This window comes from Stegodyphus dumicola, chromosome 6 (assembly GCF_044657685.1).
Source record: "Stegodyphus dumicola isolate Sdum_Otavi_A_Nest chromosome 6, ASM4465768v1".
NCBI lineage: Eukaryota > Metazoa > Arthropoda > Arachnida > Araneae > Eresidae > Stegodyphus > Stegodyphus dumicola.
This window is the reverse complement of record NC_140773.1, coordinates 212,955,799-212,980,266: the sequence shown is the minus strand read 5'-3', so window position 1 is coordinate 212,980,266 and position 24,468 is coordinate 212,955,799. Positions and strand designations below refer to the sequence as shown.

The window sequence follows — 24,468 nt, the reverse complement described above, 5'->3', positions numbered from 1 at the left end:
AAAATTTGGAGGCTCTGGGTGTCGCCGTTTTCCCAAAATGCGCCGCATGGATTGGCCAGCCAGATACATAAGATTCTTCTTTATTTAATGATATCGAGAGAGATATGACGAGATCTTAGGTTCTTGTCTTCCTTTTTCTGCTGCTGTAGAACAAAATGTATTTGCTTCCTTGATTTTGGGGGGCATTTTTCTATAATCACAGATAAGTAAATTAGTTCAGGCATTTATAAAAGTAAGTTACTTTTAAATGTGATCAGAATATTTAATTTCTTCTTCATTTTTCTCCCGGCATTTAAGCTTACGTCTTATTCCTCCCCCCTCATAAAAATGAAGTTTCCTTTCCCTATTACAAAAGTTTGGATATCTTTTCGAGTTTTTATTGTTAACGAGTCTAAGAAGATTATTTCAAATTTCTTCGGCTGGGAACTCATGTAACTAAATTTAATGAATTGTAAAGAAACGTTTCACTCTTATCTTAAAAGCTTTCAAATATTGACATCATTTTCAGCCCCTTTGTTCTTTTTTTATTTTTTATTTAATGTCTTTATTATATGGAATGCTTATCAGAAACTTTCAATATTTTGTTTCTTTTGCTCTTTTCTTCCCCCTTCCTTTAATTTTTTTTGGGGAGGATTATGTTTAATTCCAGTAGAACTGATTAGCATCTCCGATATCAGCAACATGATCTTAAGAATGATACGCATTTTGTGAAAACCTTTACACTGACACTGAAGTCTTTTGAAACATGTCATTCTGTTCGAAAACTGGCAGTTTTGATACGAGAAATTCCCAGTTTTTCATATTTCGAGTTTATTTCATTGTTCATATTTTAAGTTCTGCATTTTTGTTTCATTTATCATTTAATTTTCACAAAAAGTCTCTCTATCCAAAACAGCTCAGTTATAGTTTATGATTACGATTACACTACTGATAATAATTGAATGTGCTGTCGATACCCCATATCTGCTTTCCTGGTATTGCTTATTACAGCTATCGTAAAATACCAGCTTTTATTCAAGTATTTTAATAGCTTAGGGAAAAGGCTCTTTTCGTTTTCCCTTTCTCTTTATGTCACATTTTCTGCCCATCTACATACTTTGCTCAGTTACATGATGCACATCGCCGTTTATTGCTGGCATTTAATAGTAATGATAAATCTAGACACGATGTTGGATTAGTGCTTGCCGTTATGTTTTCGAGTTTTAGCTTAAACAATAACTTTTACAATTTTCAAGCGGTAATAGAGGGAAAAAAATCAGTTTGTTCCTTATACAATGGGCGTCAAAGAAAGTGCCTAATAGCTATATTTTCTTAAATATAAGTTTTATAAGGCATTATCATCCCTAGAAGTAGAATGGACTTATAATCGCATGTTAGAACTACATGATTTTCGTAAAGTAATATTTCCAATTAGTAAAATGTTCATCATGTATTCATAAGATGCAGTTCTCATAAATTGCGTGCAAAAATACTTAATATATTTACATGAAATATATTATGTATATAATTCCAAGTAATGTTTACAGTTAATAACTTTCGAAATTATAATTCACTTGCAAAGTTGCACGACTGTGTTTTACCTGCTATGAGGCTATCAATTGCTAAAACGAGCTACGTTTTTTTTTTACTTTCTTCTTAAATCTAAGCGACAATTATTAAGAAATTTGCTAGGTGATAATGGTGGTCTGAGCAAGAAAATTAATTCAATTATATCCTCTGCTAATTAACGTATAAATGTACGAAGCCTTTTGTATTTATGAAAAAATAATAGATATTTTGGTTTAGGAGACCATTAAAATATTAATTTTATATGAATTGGATCTACTAATGAACGCGCGCACCGATCGAAAATTGTCCCGCATTACGAACTCGCTTCCGTATTATAAACCGCAATCAAACACCATCATACAATATTAAAAATGCTACTTTTTGTCTAGATAGTGTGCAATATATAAAATGTGTCTGCGCGTAAGCAAAACAACGAGCAAAAGAGCTCAAATTTATGAAAGAGCAATTTATTGATGTTACATAGGAAAGCCAATAAATAGATTACAAACAGATATTGAACTAAAGCTGCACAGAATTTATACGTAGTAACAAACAAATCTGAATCAAAAATCAAAGTTTTTTTTTTTTTTTTTTTTTTTTTTTTTTTTTTTTTGTTAACATTCGAAAGATTTGATAGGCGCGAGGATTCGAGGTTTTGAGTCTCGAATATTTTTCAAGATTCATTGGATTTGAATTTTCTGAATAATTTGTTAGTGATTTGTGCTACATTTTAAATTTACCTACTGAGTATGTAATTTAAAATAAGTCATCATACAGTGTATCACAAAAAGACATAAATCGATTGAATCAATGAAATTAGACTGAAGAAGAACGAAAAAGCAATTTAAACCTAGCACAGTCAATGGATACTCTGAGTGTCAGCAGCTTCATTACCTGTCTCATACTTTTATCCAAAAGCAAATATTTTCTTTCATTTTTGCTGATAAAAGTATAATATCCGTCTTTACTTATACACCTGAAGTAGTTTTATGGCCTTTCAGTATGGATAATTTGCTCTGTGAAGTATGAAAGTTTCTCATGCGATATGTTTCTTTCGAAAATTTATTTATCGATTTATTAGGCAAAATGGAAATGATAAAGAAAGTTATCATCAAACTTACCGCAGTCAATGAATGTATTGAGTGTCAGCTTCATTATCGCCTCTTATCCATAAGCAAATATTTTCTTTTGATCTTATTTTGTTTCTTTTTTGTATGCAAACACAGTTGCTTTTTCAGTGAGATTCGCGCTTACTTCAGCATGCACTACTGTGCTTTTATTAGATCTTAAGAAAAAGTAATAAGCCGTAATCATATAAAAAAAAAAGAAATATTGGTGGGAGTTGTAAAAAATATTTAAGTAAATTAAGTATGAATTAAATTATGAATGAATTAAAACGAAATAATCTTTAAAAAATTTTTAAACTGAACAGTAAAAGTATTTATTAATAAATTAAATCTTAAAAATATATAAAAATATAAAATAGTAAGCCACTTTGGAGACATTTTTCTGATTTTCTGTTAAACAAGTAATCATTAAACAGATAAATGGTAATTAACTAATAACTAATTTAAAAATTAATATATTAATTAATTGTGATTAATTGTAACCTGCAGTTTGATTTTCGTCGGCAGATTTATGTGTAACGCCTGAAGCAATTTTAAATTAAGTAATTACGATATGCTTACTAATTTAAAAGTTTCCCAGAAATGAAAAATACAGAATGTTTAAAATGAACTTAATAAGCTTAGTTATGAATTTTGGCACTAATAAATAATCTCTTTATTTGGGAATACATTTATATGACAACAGCATTTTCTTACCTTTGAAAATTAAGAAGTGGTGCATTTAATTATGGCAAAGCACACTAGGGCTATCTGCCTGAGGGGAGGGATTGCTTCGTGGAGTACTTTCTAAGGGAAACTGGCTCGTATACACGTTACACATGGGAAAAACCACGAAAACACCCATGCGGCCAGCCCGTTCGCGGGATTCGAACCTCGAACCGAACTACCAGTGTTTAACGACTTTACCGCTCGGCCGCTGGTAGGCCGAAAATTAAGAAGAAAAGAATCAAATTGACTGATCGTCCACAATCCATGATGGAGATACGTTAAAGAAGCATTTAATATGAGAAATGTCATTCTTTATTCTCAAGTTTTATGCCGCGTGAAAAATTCTTTCTGGAAACTTGGGAAGTTTTCGTAATTTGTTTATTTTTAGTTTAAAATCTAAGCTACTTAATGTTTAATTAAGCATTTTGGAACGATTTTAAATAAAATGGCTTGAAAATTTAATATTTAGCTATCAGTGTATTTGAACAACGAAGTGTAACTAACAAAAATGTCTTGCAGATAACAAACTTCAGATTTCAAATAGGCAATAAATAGAAATGTTATTTTTTTCCGCTTTGTGATTATGTATGTTTTGATAAATATTTTGCAAGCGAAATTTAAAATTTATTTTAAATGTTTAAAATTTTTTTAATATTTTTTAAAATTTTATTTAAAAAATGTGAAAGGTTTCAGATTTTAAATTACTTCCAAAGGAGCGTTTTTTTTATGTTTTGTGTGTTACCCTATTTATTAAATATCTTGTTCTTCGCACTTGAACCATAAAATTCAGTTCGACAGCAATATCGTACAATAATTTTATGAGTATATTTTTAGAATTTCGGATACACAGTCTCGCGAGCTGGAGATAATTTTTTTTTTTTTTTTCTTTTCTGTACAACGTTGCCATTGCTCGCACAGGAAATTTTTGACTTTGTTAATCAAAAATTTGTTGAAGTTTACAAAATATGAAATCGATTAAAAAAAACTAATACCAAATTAGGGCTACCAGATGCCCATATTCGATGAAAGATTACGTTATTCAAAATTGATGGTTCCAGGTACCGTTGTTTTATCACAATGCGAGAGACATCTATACAGGTTCTTCATTATTTAATTTTTTAAATATAATAGAGGGCGATAATATTTGGTAGCAACAACTTGAAAAGTGAAACAACGCAGAAAGTGAATCGACGCAAAATCAAGAACGAAATTAATAGTTCTTAAATTGCCTCTTTGAACTGGCCTGTAAACTATTTTCAGATTGTACATTAGGCTCTCATGCAGTTTTAGTTTGGGACAACTGCCATACAGTATAATAACTTTAGTTATATCTACGAATTGAAAGTAATAACGGCTCATTTAACAGGCAGGAAAAAAATCTAAATGAGCCGTTATTTTATGCTACTTGCATTCGACATTGAAAACTCCAGTAAGTGCAAATTTTTAAAATATTTACCGAGTTTTAAGATCTCTTCAATATATCAAGTTTATCTTTTGCTTTGCTTAGGAAAAAAGAACTCTCTAATGATTTGTCAATCCTTCCAGGAAATGGGGAAATGCATAAGAAAACCGAACTATATGGATGTCGGTTTTTATCATTTCTTCAGACCTTTCAGGAGCTTTATAAACTAATCATTTGGCGTCGTTTTCCGACGGGTTGGTTTTGAAAGGCCTCTCTTTTCATATTCACCTCGTACCGCCACGCCTCTGGCAGACAACAGACCAGAATGGAATGCAATATGTCTGCCACTGAGGCTGAATTAATAGAAAGGAAGAATTTTTATCTAACGGTGAGGTGAGAATACTGTTCCGTTATCCCAGATCAATGAAAGGCATCTCGCTATATGTGAAGATGTGATTTAAAATAATAATAATAATAATTGTCCTTTAATTGCTACGCAGAGAAATCTTTTCATAATTATGCATCCTTCCATTCTTTCTTTTTTCTTGAATACTTTGCTCTTAATTTAATTTGTTAGGAATTAAACTTCACTGAGCTGAGAACTTGAGTTACTGCTAATACTAATGCGACAGAAGAGCTTGTTTTTGAGAAACTAAATAGTGAAGAATGCGCATGAATGTATGTAGGTTTCTCGCATTGTGGAAAAAACAATGGTACTTAGAGTCATCAGATTTTGAATAGCATAGTCCTATACCCGAAAATTGGCACCGGGAACTTGAATTTGGAATTTCTTTTATTGTCTGTTTTATATTTCGTAAAACTTTTGATTAAAAAATTTTTGATTAAAAAACGCAATCTGAAAGGGAGCAGCAGCACACTATAACAAATAAAAGATTTTTTATCTTCACAGTGCGTGATTGTCTATTAGGAATTCTAAAGAGATGTAGTTTTTAAATATTTTTATCCCAATGTGCACTAGCCCAAATGCTCTCGAAACGCGTGTGCTTCTGTAAATGAAAAAAAATCGGATGTGGACATCACATGACTTCCTCGTATAGCCTATTCAATTATACACATTTTTTGCTGCATTTAAACTTATTTCCTCGAATTTCATTAGAGATGTATTTCTCATTCAATTAATTCAGTTCCCATTTCGTGGCAAGGCAGAAATACATAAAAACTCAAAACATCTTCATTAAAAATTGAAAAATATAGAAAAACATAAAACACCAAATTCAATTAAAACAGTTAAAAGAATTTTCTTAAACAATTAAAATGAGAGTTTCTGCTCAAAAATAAGCAATTCGGCCAGCATGCAAGAAAGTAGATTTTTCGATACACAAAACAGAAAGTTTACTTTTGGTCCCACTCGGCAAAAAGACACTGAATGTGCAGAAACTGAATTCAGTATTCTTAGTTTCAAATGGCAACAAATATATCTGTTCAACAAATATGACTGCTCTTTCAAGCTTAGTCTCACTTAAAAAACTTTTAAATTGTTGATAATTCTACAAGCATTGCGTGCAGATTAACTAAAGGCATAAAAACATTAACCGGAACATAAAAATATAATTCAGTCACTTTTAAAGCAAAAAATGCACTATTTATCAACATATAAGAGTTAAAATAACTCAGCTCTCCGAGCCCAGTAGATGGATAGATATTTATATGCTTTTGTTGCGCCCGATCTGAACCAAAAAGGGAGGTGCATAACTACATGTTATAGCAGTCCTATGTGCAAAATTTTAACCTTCTCAGGCTATTCATTTTTGAGTTATGCGAGATACATACATAGGTACGTGCGTACATATGAATTGACGTACGCACAGACGTCACGAAAATATCTCTTTTGACTTCATTTTAAATCCAATTTATAATTCGTTTTGGGTAAAAAAAGAGTCCTTTAATCTGTCCTTACGTGTCGATGTCACGCAAAAGCATCTTTAAATTGCATTCGATAGCGGTCAAAATGGATATTTGCGTTGAAAATATGATATCCGAAATTTTTCGTGATTGTAATACTTCTTTACTTCGTTACGAGGAAGTAAAAACGATCGTTTGAGCTTAATATAAAATCTGAAAGCTTTTAGGTATTTTTAAACTTTTCTTCTCCCCCCACCCGAATCAAATCGAAGTTTTAATTTTTCAAAAGGCACCATTTAAACCGTATTAAATCCAAAATTTTTTTTTAAAAGAAAAGGATATGTCTCTAGATCGTGTTAAATTGAAATTATTGGAGCATCCATGTGAAAACGGAACTGCTTGAACACTCTGTTAGTGTTTTCTTCATGTAATTTGCATTACGCTTTTCTGTTTAAAAAATCCTTCAGTTAACTTTGCTTCATTTATAACTATTAATAAGTCAGTTCTTAATGATTAAATGCTGTAGTAATTAAATCTACTAAAAGAAATTGCTTACTACGCGAGCAAATGCCATGTCATTCCCCCCACCCCATTTGGCTATAAAAAGCATCCATTCATCATTTTTTCTGTAGTTATGCATCGTGCGAACCCTTTTGCTTCATGTCGAGAAGTGCCGCAGCAAATAGGTTGAACGTGACTGAGTGGATATGAAGCAGAGTTACTACATTTTATTAGTTAAATAATGTATAATCCGGAAATCTTTCGGATAAAAACCTGCATTAAATCGTGTCATTTCGAGATTCATCGATGTTTTATGATTACAGTCATATTTCAATTTAATCCACAGGATTAGATATCAGAATATCGTTCAGGATTAAAATTGAGAATAGAAGATTGATTTATAGTTAATTTTAGATTTCAAAGTGTCACCCAAGATTTAATTTTGCATTTCATTTGCGCTGTAAACCTAGATAATATTAAAGAAGTTTTATGAAACTGTTTAATCGCAGATTGCTATAAATCGGAAATGTGCTGTGAATTCTTGCAGATGTTTTTAGTGTTAGCTATTAATGTAATTTTACGTTTTCCGCATGCCTTTTCAAATCTTACTAACCCAAAGGGCGTTAGCCCAGAAGGGCTATTAATTTCGTTTTGGCATTTTGCGTTGAAAACTTTAAATGTACGTTTCACTTTTCAAATTGTTGCCACCAAATATTCTCGCCTTTTTTTATATTCAAAGAAATTAAATTATGAAGAATCTGCATAAATGTATGTATGTATGTTTCTCGCATTGGGATAAAATAACGGTACTTAGAGCCATCAAATTTTGAATAACGTGCATCTCCGCCCGAATATGGGAATCTGGAAGCCCAAATTTGGAATTTGTTTTATTATCTATTTCATATTTTGTGAAGCATTTATGAGTTTTTGATTAACAAACTCAACGATTTCAAAGCGAGCAATGGTAACACTGTACGAAAAGGGGAAAAAAATTATCTCCAGCGTGCGAGAATGTGCATCGGAAATTCTTAAGATATGCTCTTCTAAATGTTTTGTGATATTGCTGTTGAATTGAATTTATGGTTTAAGTGCGAAGAACAAAATATTTAATAAATAAAGGTAACACACAAAACGTTAAAAAAACGCCCGGTTGGGCGTAATATAAAATCTGAAAGCTTTAAATATTTTTTTGCTGTTACTTTTATTTATATTAAATTAGTTAAATTACAATTATGTTTTTTTACGTTGGGGCTTTTTTGTCTTAGCTGGCTCACTTATTGATTTCGAGACACCAGAATCACTAAATGATTTCGAGACCTTTTACTTCCTTGTACGAAGCAAAGGAAGTATTGTAATCGCGAAAAATTTCAGGTATCAGATTTCAATGGACATAATCCATTTTTTCCATTCCCGAATCCATTTGAACGATTTTTTTTCCCCCCAAAGGGGATTGTAAAATGGATTTAAAATGAATTCTAAGGGAATTTCTTTTTGTGAACGTCTGTACCTACGTACCTATATATGTACGTATCTCGCATAACTCAAAAACGATTAGACATAGAGCGTTGAAATTTTGCATAAAGGACTGATATAGCATCTAATTATGTACTACATAATCTATTAGAAATAGATTATTATTTTATTACTTTGAAGCTTTAGAGCAAATATTAGGCAATTGATTGCGATTAATTAAATGAAAAGTTTACTGATTTATATATATACACAAACACACGCCCGCCCCCCTTACCTGCCTTAAAAAAGTCTTTACGCAACCTTTGTTTTTGCAATCGTTGGTCGTAGTCCTGTACTTGCATTTGCAGAATTGTTTTAAATGACGAAAATATTTATATTTTGGCAATATCAAATTAAAAATAATAATAATAATTTTCGACAAGTGACGAAATCTAACTACATATATAAAGAATATTTAATAGGCCGTACAAGGAAGTCATGTGGCGTTCATATCAAATTATTTCAGAAGCAAAACAAATAATCAAACATTTCTCTTATTTAGTAATAATTAAAAGAATCTCTCGTTTATTAATAATATATTGTTGCTATGTGTGCCTAACTAACACTAAGTGGCGGTACTTGGCATCTGCATCAAATTCTATTTGGAATGCTTTGTTTTATTGGAATCATTAGCTAGGTCACTGAATTCTTAAAATTAAGGAGCGTGTACTATTTTAAAATAAATGTTATACCAACTCTTCCAACTTTCACCCTTTTCGAAACTACTTAAATATTAAACTTTACTTAAAGCCATCTTGTATACCTAACCTTGTATACATAACCGATATGCAAATCAGTTACGCAATTAATCGTTGATAGTTATTAAATTTCCACGGTCGAGTGCTTAATCAGTTAAAGGAGGCGAATACAGAATCCTCTAATGACGTCACAGTTTCTCTACCTCCCTCCTCTTCAACGAGGGTGCTACCCAGAAGGCCTGAGTCCTCAGCGAGGAAGGAGGCCAGAGGGGTGCTCTGTAAAAGTGGCAACGTTGGAAGAATGGAGGGTGGTGGCGCAGTGCGACGCAGTCCGCATCCCTCGAGCTCCCTTTCTATGTGCGGGTTGCCGCCTCCTCTTTCATCGCCAAGTTTCTCGCCAAAATCATTGTCAACAAACATTAATTCTGGAGCCTCGGCGTTTTCCGTTGTAGCTCTTTTATCATTCTGTCAGTCGGAAGTTAGCAGCAGTAGAATTGACTTCACATACGTTGCTAGTCTGGTAGCCGAGGGAAGTCGTTGAGATGCTGGACGTTGTTTCGTAATGTGTATTTTACGCTGTGTATTTCGCTATGGTCTAGTTCTTGAGTTTCTTCAGTACCATAGATTGCTACATCTAATTACACACCGCTTATATTAAGATTCTTTATCAACGACACAAAATAACCAGCTGCTATGCAGTAATGAAAAGAATAAAGTCAAACGTTCTTTTTATCCTTGCCTATTATTATTCTTACCAATGACGGTAGATCGCGTTGGTCATTCCACCGCCTCATCAACGAAAACGTTATTTAGGACGTGCCTTAGGGATATACTATCTTATATTTCCCTTACAATAGATGGAGAATTACAGTTTTCCATGCTTATTCGGAATATGAACCGCAAACTTAAACGTCATAACAGCTTCTGTCGGTTCGTGATATTATTCTTACTATATTAGCCGAATTTATCTTTCAGTTAATGATAGTAACATTAGTTTATATAATAGTGTAATCTATTGTTCGATATAATTTGCTTTTGCTTTCCTCCCCCCTTCCCAGTGGCCTAAGGCCAGAACTCGGAGCCATTTTATTGTGGAGGCACCTAAATAGGTGGCCACCGTTACCTACTATGAAGTGACAGACGATTTTACATCCATAGCCTCTCTGGGATTCGAAAACCGGGACCGTTTGAAATCGCAGTCAGGTTTCCCTAACCTCTATACCGTCTGGGCGGCATTTTGCAAATTGTTGACTCGAATAAAATGCTTTTACATTACATTCATCAATTAGACTTCCATTAATTCCTTCTTATTCATTATATTCTGGACATTAATGTGTGTGTAAGGCAAAGAATATATAAGATAAGATTCCTGATGTTAATTTATAATATTTAATATATAATAATCCTCACAAATTGGTTCCATTGGTTAATAATCAATGAAATTAAAGCTGTTACCTTAATTTCGCTCTACTTAATCTAGTATCGCTTATAAGGTAATTTTCCCGCCTTCTGAGCATGCCTTCGTGGTGTAGTGGTCAGCATGCTCGACGCGTATTCGACAGGTCCGTGGTTCGAGTCCTGGCAAGGGCATTGCTCATTTTTCATCTCTCCTGCTTCGAAATAACATAATGTCTCTACACGGTTTCGTAATCTTCGCACGCTTCTGTGTGCTGCTAAGGTGGTACCTGTCGCTGTCGCCGCTCTTTTACTGTAATTAAAATTCTGTTTGAGTATGGTAAACATAAGCTGATATATTCCACATATTCATAGAATTGTTATTAGAGCACAAGGCATCTTGCGTCGATTTAATTGTGCGCATTGAATGAATTATATGCCAAATTCAAGGACTGCCTTCTTCTAGTAACATTTAGCTTTCGTCAACATCATCTACGCATCAATATGCATCTGCATATCGTATATGAAAAATTCAAAATTTTCATGATGTATATGTGCCCTTTGCGTAAGTTGTAACGTCAAACAAAATAGCAGTCGTTAACTGCTTGAAAGTGAGTTCTCAGTAAATGGAATTTACAACTTAATTTTTAGATCATATTAGCTCCTTTTCTAACGTAAGATAACGTTCCTCCATAAGCTGCCCAGACGATATAGTGGTTAGCGGAGCCTGATTGCGATACCAAAAGCATCGCAATCAGGACCCGGAGAAGGGATGAATGTAAAATTGTCTGTCCCTTCATAGGAAGTAACGATGGCTGCCTGTTAGATCCCTCCACAATAAAATGGCCACCACTTCTGGCCTTAGGAATAGCCAGTGTCATTATAGGCAAGTGGGGAACGTTCAAACGTTCCATAATGGTGTGATGGGAAAGCAAAAATTAAAATTCTATTAGAGTTGTGCGCGAATGCTTATATCTTCGAAACTACAAATGTTACAATCAATCTAGATACATCATTAGATAGATGAAAGAGCACATTAGCAAACACACACACACACACAAATAAATAAATAAATAAAATTGGACAAAGTATATCTGCATAGTAAAGCGCAAAAAATAACGAAATTTTGGTGAAGTCAAAGCTCCGTGCGCATGCGCGACCGCATTTGAGTGGCCAAGACAGTCATTGCGGGTAGTGTGTTGTTTGCTGTATTTTATTTCGCCAAGTTTTGCTATTAACAGGAATTTGACGAGTGTAGCAGATTTTGTACCTATAGAATTTACTGTTAGCAGTGTAAGAGAATACATGATTCAACAGCATGCGATGTTTGTATGGTTGAAATAATTTTTCATGCTCAGTGAAGATTTATTCTAGCATCCATATGTAGTCATCCAGCTGTTAATTCAGGAGATCTGAAGATGTTCTTGTTTAGTGCATTGACGAAATATTCTGAGACTACTTTATTGATCGATGAAGAGTTTACTGTAGATACAGATGTTCCTGTTATTATGATGGAGATTTCAATGTAGACGTCAAACGAAATGAAAATGCACTTGATTTTATAAAACTTGATTTTAATCTCAATATGGTGCCAAGTAACTATCCAACTGCTCATGACAATTCATTTATAGATTTAACCTGTACTAGGAATGTAACTGTAACATCTTAAATTATGTACCGTATTTCTCATATCATCAACCGTTTTTACATAGGGTCATTTTGAGTGAATAAATGTAATAAATAAAAAATAAAATATTGTGTTGCGCTTAAAATCTTTTGTTTGTTTTATTTGTTCTGTAACATCCTCATTCTTCCGTTAGTAATTCTACGCATTAAATACCAGCGGCTCTTTAAACTAAAAGAAAAAAGCCTACCGTCAATTTTTATTTTTTTATTATTATTAGAAGAAGAATGTTTTTGAATTTTTAAGCGTATAAATTCACTATAAAAGTTGACTGTATACAAAAAACAGTAAGTTAGCTACCAACTGAATGTAGATTCTGCATATAAAAACAACTGCATGGTTATATTTAAACACTGGTTGCAGCACTTTTAATAGAAGAGTGCAATTCTGTAAATTTTCTACTTTGGAACAAATGAAAAATTTACTGGCGGTCCTATCTAACCCAAATTAAATAATTTAAGTATTCTGTCAATAAAATACGATGTATTATAAAAGATATATCATAAGGAAATTATACATAGATTTGTAGAAATAAATGTCGCGAAAAAAAAGGAAAAAGTCTTAAACTTTTTTTTTTTGTACCTTTCTTTTATAAATTAAATTATTACATTACATTACGAGGCTTAGTCTGAAAATTTTTAGATACAATTAAATGGTACAAATTAAATTTACCAAATTTTAGGTATTATCAATCAGTGCACTTTTGTACGCGAATTTTCCGAAGATTAAATGCTTAAAACTATGCATTTCTTGACATCGATGAAAAATATGCTTTTATAGCTTCATCTATCTTATCTTAGGAATGAAAATGACGGAAATCTCCCTCATCTTCGAGAATAAAACGACAGAAATCTGTCTCATCTTCGGAAATAAAACCGTTTAATACTTTTTTTAAAGATTAAAAAATAGTCCAAGGTCATACATAGCAAGATGAGGAAAATAAGGTGAATGAATGTTCTATAATTTTTTTGTGTTTTTGCCTAAGAAATTGTCTGTCAGTTCTGCTGCATGAGAAGACGTATTATCACGCAGAAGCATGAGTCCTCTAATATTCACTTCTTGAAGAATTTCTGGAAGACACTTAGGGGTGTATAAGTTAGCTGTAACTGACTTCTGTCCCTCTAACTTGATGGTTTTTACTAGGCCTATACTTCTCCGGGGGGGGGATACACTACTTTTTTTCTTTGCTCGTTTTTTTTTTTTTTTTTTTTTTTTTTTCATCATTGTTAGTTAAGGATCATATTCAAAAAATCATATTTTACTTTAGTATTATAATAAAATACTTTGCATCGTTCCCATACTTTACGTCAAAAATTATATCTACATTTCGTCACTAGGTATGATTTTGGAAATAATGTGGTGTCCACAATCATTAAATATAACTGCGGATTTAGGGTTAAGTTTCTTCTGTGTCATTTGGTAAGTTAACACTGATTAACATTTTCCTTGTGGCTGACACATTTTCTGAGGATAACAATCACGTTTTGTATAATTATTCCTGCAACTCAATGTAACTAAGGCGACGCCTGATAGCTTCAAACCTTGGATGCAGTTTACCAAATGTCCATCCATAAAAAGCAAATGTAAAGTTATACTTTCGTAGAAATTAATCAGTAAAAGTGCTGTAAAAGTTTCGTAAGAACTTCCTCGAAAATGGGAAAAAGCTTCATTATTTATATTTTATTGTAAGGTTATCAACCTGAGTCATTACTGAAAACATGATTATACATAATTACAGAGTTTCGAATTATTTGAATTATAGTATGAATATAGAAAATCATGGATTCGTTGTCAAAAAGTCCAGAAGTTTCTACAATTTCTTTTATTTCTATTTTTATTATTGTTTCTACAATTTCATATTATCTAGTCCTAAATACAAATTGACTGAAGCAGAGCTTTTTGTTTATTTGCCCAAACGAGCATTTTCTTCGCCTAGATGCATAGATTAATTAAAATGTACTACTTAAAGGATACTTTGTAGAACTATTAAGAGTACTGTTCTGTTATATGTGTATATGTATACACGCAAACATATACATTCGTGCTTACATATATACATGTGCATACATACATTTCTGAATCCGGTCCTGATAACAGAACAGTACCCTATTAAGTTTTCAAAGTGAGAAGTAACAGAAATCAGTTAGACCATCGTTAGGATTCAAACCACGGATCTTCTGATGTTAGCGGGATGTGTTATCGATTTCACCACGAGAACACACACGGGGAAGGCGATAATTTCATACATTCTCCTTAAAAGACGATTGGAAAGAGAGAGAGAGAGAGACGATACCGAAGTCGGTTAAATCCAGGTATTAATGAATTATCATTCACCACATTCGTTCGGGCGACATTGTAAAGATATCTGTATTTTTCGGAGCTAAAAACATGAAAAATCAGTTACACACCCTTGCCGCCGGGATTCGAACCGCAGATCTTCCGCTTGCTAGTCAAATGTGCTACACTTTACTAGAATATGTAAGGAAGGCGATATTCCTTATAACCATTCTTAAGAAACGAGAGAATTAGCTTCATATGTATTCTTATATGGACGGACGAAACTATAAAAAGAACCAGCCATCCCAAGTCCCCATTGTAACTGTTAGGAACGAGTGATTTTATCTCCTCGATTCAGAAAGCACATCATGAAGGATAAAAAAAAAAGAATAATGGATTTTATGACAGCAGTGGATATCAGGGATATATTGCGTCATTGACGTATCATCAGATTTCAAATATTTGATCCTTCATTCTGTTTTTAGTAACTAGAGATTATATGGCTTCGTGAAGGGGGATCAATGCGGACAAAGTCTGTTGCTCTTTTGTTTACATTGCGGATATCAAAACACTATGTCCAACCACAAAGGTAAACAGGCAAGTCTTCGGAAGCGATTTAAAATGTGCTAAAACAAAATGTTATTTCCAAAGAATTCCTATAGATGTGTGTTATAAGTTATAAATGTGATATTTTCTTTTAAGATAAAGTACATATTTCATTAGAAAATACGAAAATAAAAATTTCCTGTGTCGGCTGGAAACGAAAGGGAAAAAAAAAGTATAAATCTTTCTTTATTGTTCGGAAAGTGAGGACAAAATTTACCAATTTCAGTCTGTTATTAAAATTACATTTTTGTGTAAAGCACGATGCTAGTTACCATTTTGACTTCGAACGTGTCATTGATCTGATTTTTCTTTCAAACTGATTTCCTTCGTAATGGCTGAATTTGTGTATGGAATCTGTGAAATTACGCAGTTGAGCTCATGGTGCTGGAGAGAGAAAAGACTACGATATTATTGGCTATTTTCGCCTATCATTATTAAAGATTTGTCGTATCATTGCAATTAAATTTCGTATTGATCTGTCGAATTTTCTTCCTGGTGACATTTGAATCCTTTTCTAGGCTTCGTTCCCGATAAACCAATTTCTTCTTTTTTGTTTTAATTTTCTGAAAATATATATATATATATATATATATATATATGATTTAACTGAAATCCACGCCCAAGTAACAGTAATTTGATTTCTTTATTTGCAACTTTTTCGAAATGTTTATATTCCTTGAGATAAATATGTAAGAAAAAGTATGTATAAAAGATTAAATTAGCAGCGTAAATTAATTTCCCTTATCTATTCTAAAAATAACAACATCTATTTGCACTGCGTCATTTCGAGTAAAATCTATGTCATACGACTCTTACGTAATTATGATGATGTAAATTGAACTAAAATTCAACCAGCCAATTATAATTTTACAGCAACATTAACTATCCAATCAAAATGCTTTGAGAACCAAAACTAACTCTGTCTGATTTGAAAGTTCATCCTGAACATTACGCACTTGCTTTCCACGCTTTGGCCTAGCTACGCTGCTGTCGGTCTGCTCTGCTTTCTTGCTACAAAATTATCAAAAATGTAAGCCTTTTGGCCAACAGGCACATTTAAAGTGCCGACTTGTGTGTAGCCGCAACATGTTGCCGAAAATAAAACAGAAGATTTAATCTGTCTTCGCCTCCAATTTCCTAGTCATTGTGGATCATCACTTTTACGCTATCGAAATTTCTGCTCCTGAATTTATTACATATATATTTTTACTAGAAGTTATCGAACTAAAATAAAAGTGTATATAAATCGGACGAATTTCATTTAATAAAATTTGTTGCCTTTAATTAGAGAAGCGAAATCTGCTATTGTACTTGGTTCTGACATAAAAATGAATCTGACACAAGAATTCTTTCATTTTTCGGTGGTGTTATTTAGGCATAAACCAGTTTGAAGTATCATGAAATTCTTAGAGGATCAAAGATATCCATATGCAATACGATTGTAAGTTCTTCAATTTCACGTCTTAAATTTATATGAATATTAAATTCTTTACAAATGACCTGCAGCTGAGTAATTTATAATAAACTTCCTGAAACACTCAAAAACTGAGTATGTACTCCTCTGAAGCTTTTCTGCTTCATCATCGTTCTAATTCAATGATATCTAAGAAAATGTCTGTCGAATTTTCCTGATTAAGATATCGTTGAAATATCCGCCGCAGTTTGGTACTGGTTTTCATTAACAAGCCAGTTGATCAATGGTGTCATTCACATGCTGATTAAAGGTTTATCAGTTCTGAATCAACTGCAACATTTTTTAGAATTCTGCTACTGTAGTTGGAACACTGTTTCTAAGTTATAGTGTTCCCCACTCTTTTTCTCCTAAATTAAATGTAGAGGAATCTAGTGAACTGTTAAGCGAATTATCGCTTAGTCCAAATAACAGAGATCGTAAACTTAAGAAGGGTTAATTACCCTTAATTTCACTCAAAATAAGATGAACATTCGACCCCTTTCTTCGGGCTCTTGGGCTTAAACTCAAAAATAAGAACTAACTATATCTAAGATATTTAGAAGGTAACTTAATTCTAACGTAGTTGGGCCTTAATTTTAAACTAGCCGGCGACCTCAAAAGGCACGTAATATACGGCCGAGCGTAATAGCAATTGAAGAGACTTAACCCAAAGGCAAACACGCGCTCCTCACGATTCCTAGCTCTCTCTCTCGAAATAAGTTGAACCTTCCTTTAATACTATCTCTTACTCATTTCCATTCAACGCGATCCTAAAAACTCATTCTGGTAGGGAGTTGTGAGATGAAACAAGATAAGATAGGAAAGGTTAAGTAAATTAAAATAACTGTTGTAAAATTAAAATATACCTTACAAATTGACAGTTTGAGTCAAGATGCAATGGCAAAATATGATTTCCTTTATCGTGCACTTTACTTATTTTTGACAATGCATCTCGCATTATGTTAAAAGCAACACTTTAGGTCTGGGAGTAAGCTTTACATGGCTAAGTATCTATACTTGAGAGCATTTTTAGGGAATATTATGGTAGATTCGGAGCTGCAACGACTCTGTTTCTAAAATCCTGTTTCAGCTCTGAATAGCTGTGTTGTCAACTATGCCTGTCTCTCAGAGAGCAAACATATGCTGAATGTCGAGCAATTTATTGATGGCGATACTACTGAGGTATTTAATCCTTGAATGACCTATCCAGCATATGTGCATCGTATTTAACATCGCATTAACCTTTTAGATTTCAAATTGCCGTTTTACTGTTAATTCTGATATCTACTCTTTAAAAAATGGATGTTATGTCTTCTGATGTCAGAAACGTACGTGAACTTGTCTTTCCTTTTCGCGTTACAACGCGATTAGAATGTATTACGCTATCATATTGCTGTCTTTACCTTACTGTATAAATCGTATATGGGGGGCTAGCAAATTCGAGTATTTTAACGCCATAAAATTTAGAGTTGGCTATTTGATTAAGTCAGAGCAAGGTTATTTGATCAACCCTTTGCGGCACAGTGTGTCCGGTCTGGACTGTACGCACAGAAAAATTGAATGAAAAATAATTTATAGGTTACTATAGGTTACTCTGAACCTTCTTTATTTATAGTAGATGGCAGCTCAACACAAACCAGTCCATATATTTTAGCCATGTTTAGTTTTTTAAGACCCTCATTTTTCAAAGAAATCTTCCAGATTTTGTTTAGGGTATAAAAGGAATTGTTTGAAAAGAAAATTCTATGTTATTTTTTTGACTGTATGCTAATCTTCTTAGTCTATATTATTAGTTTTAAATTTTTACCTTGAAATCTTGCCTAAAATCAAACGGCGAACCCTAGGTGTGCCCAGACCGGGTTCACCGATAATCTAGGAAAACTGAGAGTCTGCATTCTTTGTTTCTCCTCATCTCATCGGTCAGTTCATTGACAACAATGCTCGTTTCAGCACTCCTTTGGAAGCTCTATTCAACCAGTGTGCCACTTTGGAACTCACCACAGAATTAAAACGATAAGTGCTATCTTCACAAAATTTTACTTGTGTACTCCTCTAGGTCTAATTAGACTGTTTTTTTTATTTTTTATTTTATTTATTTATTTTTTTTTATAAAAACTCCGACTTTAAAAGGTAGCGTGCCGGAAAGGGTTAAGCCAACAAGGTCTGTCTGCCGAGGGGAAGCCATACTTTCGGGAAGACCTTTCTTAAACAACTGGCTCTTATTCACAACAGTCAAGAAAAAAACACGTGCATTCAGTCCGTTCATTACGATTTAAACGTACAGTCCTTCCTTTAAGATTTAAACCTACAGCCCGTCACTGGAATCTTAGCCCATGTCTAATTATAAGCGTTCAGTGGTCTAAACCCACTGGGGCATTAGTAAGCCTGTAAGATCTTTGATTTCTTTTCAATTTTGTAACTGTAACAGAACATACTACTAAATAAAGTGCATAACAAAATGAGCCATTTAAAAATGCAAAATCTTTTAACAGTATTTTAATATGCTTTAATAACAGTAATTTGGACTATAAATTATGCCATCAATGCAATTATCGAGGAAGATATTTCTAACGCCATATATTGTGTACTTTGGCAAAATACTTAAAGGAAGAGGGCTAGGCTAATATAAATCGCTTATTTTCTTCTAATGTTCGAATGAACTTCGATCATGTTTCAGTGTACTTCAGTCATGTTTTTTCTTTGTAAATATAATTTTCAGTCTGATAATAATTAGGCTTATTCACTCTACTATGTGGATATGACAAAAAGTCGTACAGTATAGGCGTTACACGAAAAGGCGCGTTTTTAAGTTTACTGTAATATGACTTAATGCTTCACTGTGAATTTTAAGTAAACAAAAATACTAGAGCGCAATAAATTTTTGTTATGAACTACACGTTTTACTTGATGTCGTACCAGTTACTAATATTTCCTTAGTGATATTATGTCCTTTACATCTTTATTATGTTTACTTTATTACTATTATTTGCTTATTATGTTATTATGTTTACTTTATTATTTGCTTGTATTTTTTATCGATAAAAATGGTAGTAGCATGACAGGGATAAATAGTCCTCTTTTAAGTCCTGGTAAGCATGAGATCCGCCATTTATTATCATATGAAAACTTAAAAAAGAAAAAAACCTTTCCAATATCTGAAATGCATTCGTCTCGATAGTCTAAAGCACGAGATTCATATAAACATTGGAACCGAGAGATAGGAAAACTTTATTTTAACCAATGAAATTAATATCAACTATTGCATTTGTTGTTTATAATTGTATAAAATAACATAGCAAATATAACATAAAAATTATAAACATATAAAATGTTATTATGTTCTTGTCTTATAAATGACTGTCAGAAAATCACATTCTCTTTTTATACTGGTATCCATGATTAACAATTGCTTTTTAGTAATGGGAAATTCATGTAGCTGGCTATGCTACTAGTGCGTACGGGATCGTAATAAATTGAATGTCCCATGAAAAGTGAATAAAATTTATTTTTATCACGACTAATAAAAACAAAATGCTTAAATTTCCTCAGAATTCATACAATATTGCAATATCTTGCAGTATTTAACTTTTTAACTACCAAAACGTTCAACAGAACTAATTCAAAATAGAGAAAGCTAATCCGATTTCACCGCAAATTCGCTATAGTAAACAACAACAGCTTTCTAAACAACTGAACTGAGATGTTTTCCTCAAGCTTTTTTATCAGCTTTTTAAATGCACGAGAATTTTCTAGATTTTTCTGGATTACAAAAGAGTACAATTACGAGATATCTATTTTTTAAATGTGCGTGCTCTTGTATTTTTAATTTTTCTGACGCAGCTTTCTCTTCAAATAAGTCTCGTGCTGCATTGCACGCTAATTTAAAACAATTTTGATTAATTCTATTTAAAAATTTCTAAATCATTACAAAAACTGTGACAGTATTTTGTATTCCTTCAGCAGACAGTGAGTTAGCAAAGGTGAAATAGCTTAATTAAATGTAGCAAAGCTCAAGAGGGTTGATTCACAGAGGACATTCTAAAGAAATTGACTCGTTTCCTTTTTATACATAAAGAAAATTACAAAGACTTCCGTGCGTTTGTTTGGTTTATTTGATTATAGCAAAGCGCTCGAAGCCTATCTGCCTAAGGGGAGGGATACCTTCGTGGAGAACTTTCTAAGGAAAACTGGCTTCTACCCACTTTACACATGGGGAAAGCTACGAAAACACACATGCAGCCAGCCCGTTTACTAGGATTCAAACTCCGGACTGAACTACGAATATTCTACGATTTTATCGCTCCGTCGCTCGTGGGCCTTCCGTGCGGTCAGCTCGTGGGCCTTCCGTTTGCCTGAATATGAGCCTCGGTCACCACTACCACTCTTCAGCGATTTCACTGCTCGCCCGCATGTGGGCGATAAGTAAGCAAAAATAAGTAAATGAAAATTGTGTCCAAAGTACTAATGAAAAATTATTAATTTTATTTTCATAACTTTTTAAATCGTGCCATTTCAGCCTCTTTTATGTGGGTAAGAACGATTCCCATTTCAGCCTTTTCATTCAGTCGACGCAAAATCCGAACGCGCAATAGAAGGTCATGTGACTATGAAGTATGTATAAAGTGATGTCACAATACTTTTCGTCCTTTAAACTTTAGTCTTTTTATTTATTTTATTTTATTTTTTTGAGTAAGATACAGTATTACTGTTTTCAGGAAACAGAATTCTAAATCTTGAAACATCAAACTTAAAAAATCATATTGAAATAGAAAAATGAACATTTTTGAGGATTTGGCTAGCATTAAATCTCTATTAGAAATATAATGTTGTAGCGAAACATGAAAATCGATGCTACTGTCACAGTTTTTAATGAATTAGATTTATTATTTTATGGACTCTTAAAAATGTGACTTTCATCGTAGAGAAAAAGGTCAAACCATATATAATGAAGTGGGTTTTTAGGGCCTACTGCCTAATAGATTTTATTGTATGGCATTCAAATAAAGAAAATGTCTTCCTTTCGGCTGAAATAAATGTTCTTTATGAAAAGAAGCTTCTTTATATCCCCCCCCCCAATTTTCCTGTCCCGAACGCAATTTATTTCCTAGTAATTTAAACAACAGGACTTTTAGCTTGCTCTAGCATCCTAACCGTACGTTCATTTGTTTGTCAACTGTGTGAAGTCTTAAGTACCCAACTCTAAATTGAATACTAATTCAGAAGTCAAACAACAAAAATCAGCGTTAATTTACAAAATTTTCACAGGACTAGTTTCGATGGTTTTACCGAACCATCATCTTCAGCTGCAAAACCAAATGAAAAAAAAAATTTTTTTTCATTTGCGGTTTTGCAGCTGAAGATGATGGTTCGGTAAAACCATCGAAACTAGTCCTGTAAAAATTTTGTAAATTAACGCTGATTTTTGTTGTTTGACTTCTGAATTAGTATTTATTCGGCGTGTTATTGTGTCTTAATTCTAAATTGAATATTAAACTTTCATTTTTATTGTAAGGCATACATTTCGTTAAACTGAATAAAATTTTCAACTAATAATTTAAATTATTCACTTCCGAATCACATTTTGTTTCGACATTACTTAATATCTTAAACAATGTAAAACAGTCAAAACTGAAAGCAATGAAAAATATTCACTCGTGCTTTGTTGCTAGTTCACTTACCTGACCTATAGTCAGCCTAAGCCCACGAAAATCCTCGTGGCAAGGAGCGCAAATTCCCGCCTGTCATTCGCAGCCTTGAGCACTTTATAGGTGACAGTGCGATTTAGCTCAGCCCCCCCCCTCAATTTTGATGGAGAGCACCCCGGGACGACGGGTTCGAGAGTCTCCTGCCCCCCTCTTTTCTACCAGCAACCTCTCGAGAGGACTTTCAGGCTCGCTGCATACTTAGAATTCCCCCATGCCGCACGGACACTATACATTTACAAACATCCATGCCTTCGAGATTCGAACCCGGACCCTTCGGCACGGCAGTCAGCGACAGAAATAGGAAGCACAGACAGCTTTCAATCGGTAAAGTGTTAAAAGCGGAATTTCTTTGTTAGTTATAGCTGTAGATTGGCGCCAACAAGCGTTATATCTTTCTCGGGGAGCAGACATATGGGAATCCAATATAGTTGAATTAGACCTCACATGTGGCAGACTGCGCATTTTAATCTACAGCTAGCGGCTTTTTCTTTTGGCGTGAGTTCTAATATTATTGTTTGCATATGGAAAGATTGCGGACATATAGCATCATTGTGAATAGTGGTGAAATTATTAAAAGTATAGCGTAACTAGTGCTTGTTTGGGTTATTCGTGAAATATTTCAACCCCAAAAGGGCTACTAAAAAACGTAAAGTTGATTCAGAGTGCCGTGCTTTTAATCATGAATGGACCTGGAAATATTTTTTACAGTTGTAAAAGATAAACCAGTGTGTCTCATCTGCAACGAAGCTGTAGCAGTCTTCAAAGATTTCCCCTCATTTCACATCTAAACATAAGAATTCCAGTTATAAAGCAATGTCCGGATATGAAAGAAAACAAAATGCTCAGGCCGACAAAAATTTTTCAAGAAGGTAAACAGTATCCAAGAAGCAGCTACACGTGCAAGTTACATTGTGGCATACAATATTGCTAAAACTAATAAAGCTCTCAGTGATGGGGAGTCGGTTAAACAATGCACGCTCAAAGTTTGTGATGTTTATGTCCAGATAAGAAAAATAATTTTGAGACTGTTAGCTTATCTCGAAAAACGGTGCTTCTAGAATCGAAGACATCCATAAAAATTTTACATCACAATTAGAGTCAAAGATTGTCTAGTTTAAATTTTGCTCCATAGCTATGTATGAAAGCTGATATAAATATACTGATATAATTACTGATATAAATGATACTGCTCAATTAGTATTATTTATAAGACGTGTTGACGAGAACTTTGAAATTACCGAGGAACTAGCGTGCATGCCTTCTTTAAAGAGAACTACAACGGGATGTGACATTTTTCGTGAATTTCAGGAAGGGCTTTTAACTTTGAAAGTGCCTATGACGAATATATGGAATATTACGACCGATGACAGGGAAAAAAATCTGGATTTCTTGGACTCTTTAATCAAAACTATCCCGGGAACAATGTTGTTTTTCTACATTGTGTTACACATCAGTATGCTCTGTCTGTGTAAATCTGCACTGAATATGAAACCCGTGCTTGATGCTGTCAAGAAGCTTATAAATACTATTTGATCTCGTGGACTTACTCATAGGCAGTTTCGAGATTTTCTTCATTCCGTGCAATCTGAATACTCTGATGTACTGTATTACACGCTCCGTCGCTCGTGGACGGAGCGTAAGTAAGTGGCTTAGTGCAGGATGTGTTTTCGAGCGAGTTTGGCAGCTGACAGACGACATTGTGTCGTTCTTCCACGAGAAACTGTTTTGCGGAGTGCGAAAGGTTCGAAGATACAGAATAGCTTTCGGACTTTGCATTTTTTACCGATCTTCGTTGTCATATGAGCAATCTGAATGTCAAGACGCAAGAGAAAAATCAATTTATCGACGATATCTGGGCCCATCTCAAAGCTTTTAAACTAAAACTTAATCTGTTCTGGGCAGCTAGCTAAGAACGACTTGTCGCATTTCCCGAGGTTAAATTCAATACCCTCAGTAAATGAAGAGAAGCTTAAGAATTATGAAGATGGC

The 24,468-nt window shown here is 33.5% G+C and overlaps 1 protein-coding gene across 1 annotated transcript in view; it reads left to right on the top strand.

Annotated features, from left to right (window-relative positions):
• The window catches only part of LOC118195436 (beta-1,3-galactosyltransferase 5-like), a 269,223-nt gene that overhangs the window by 169,241 nt on the left and 75,514 nt on the right, over positions 1–24,468 (top strand). The gene's annotated exons all lie outside the window — the stretch shown is intronic.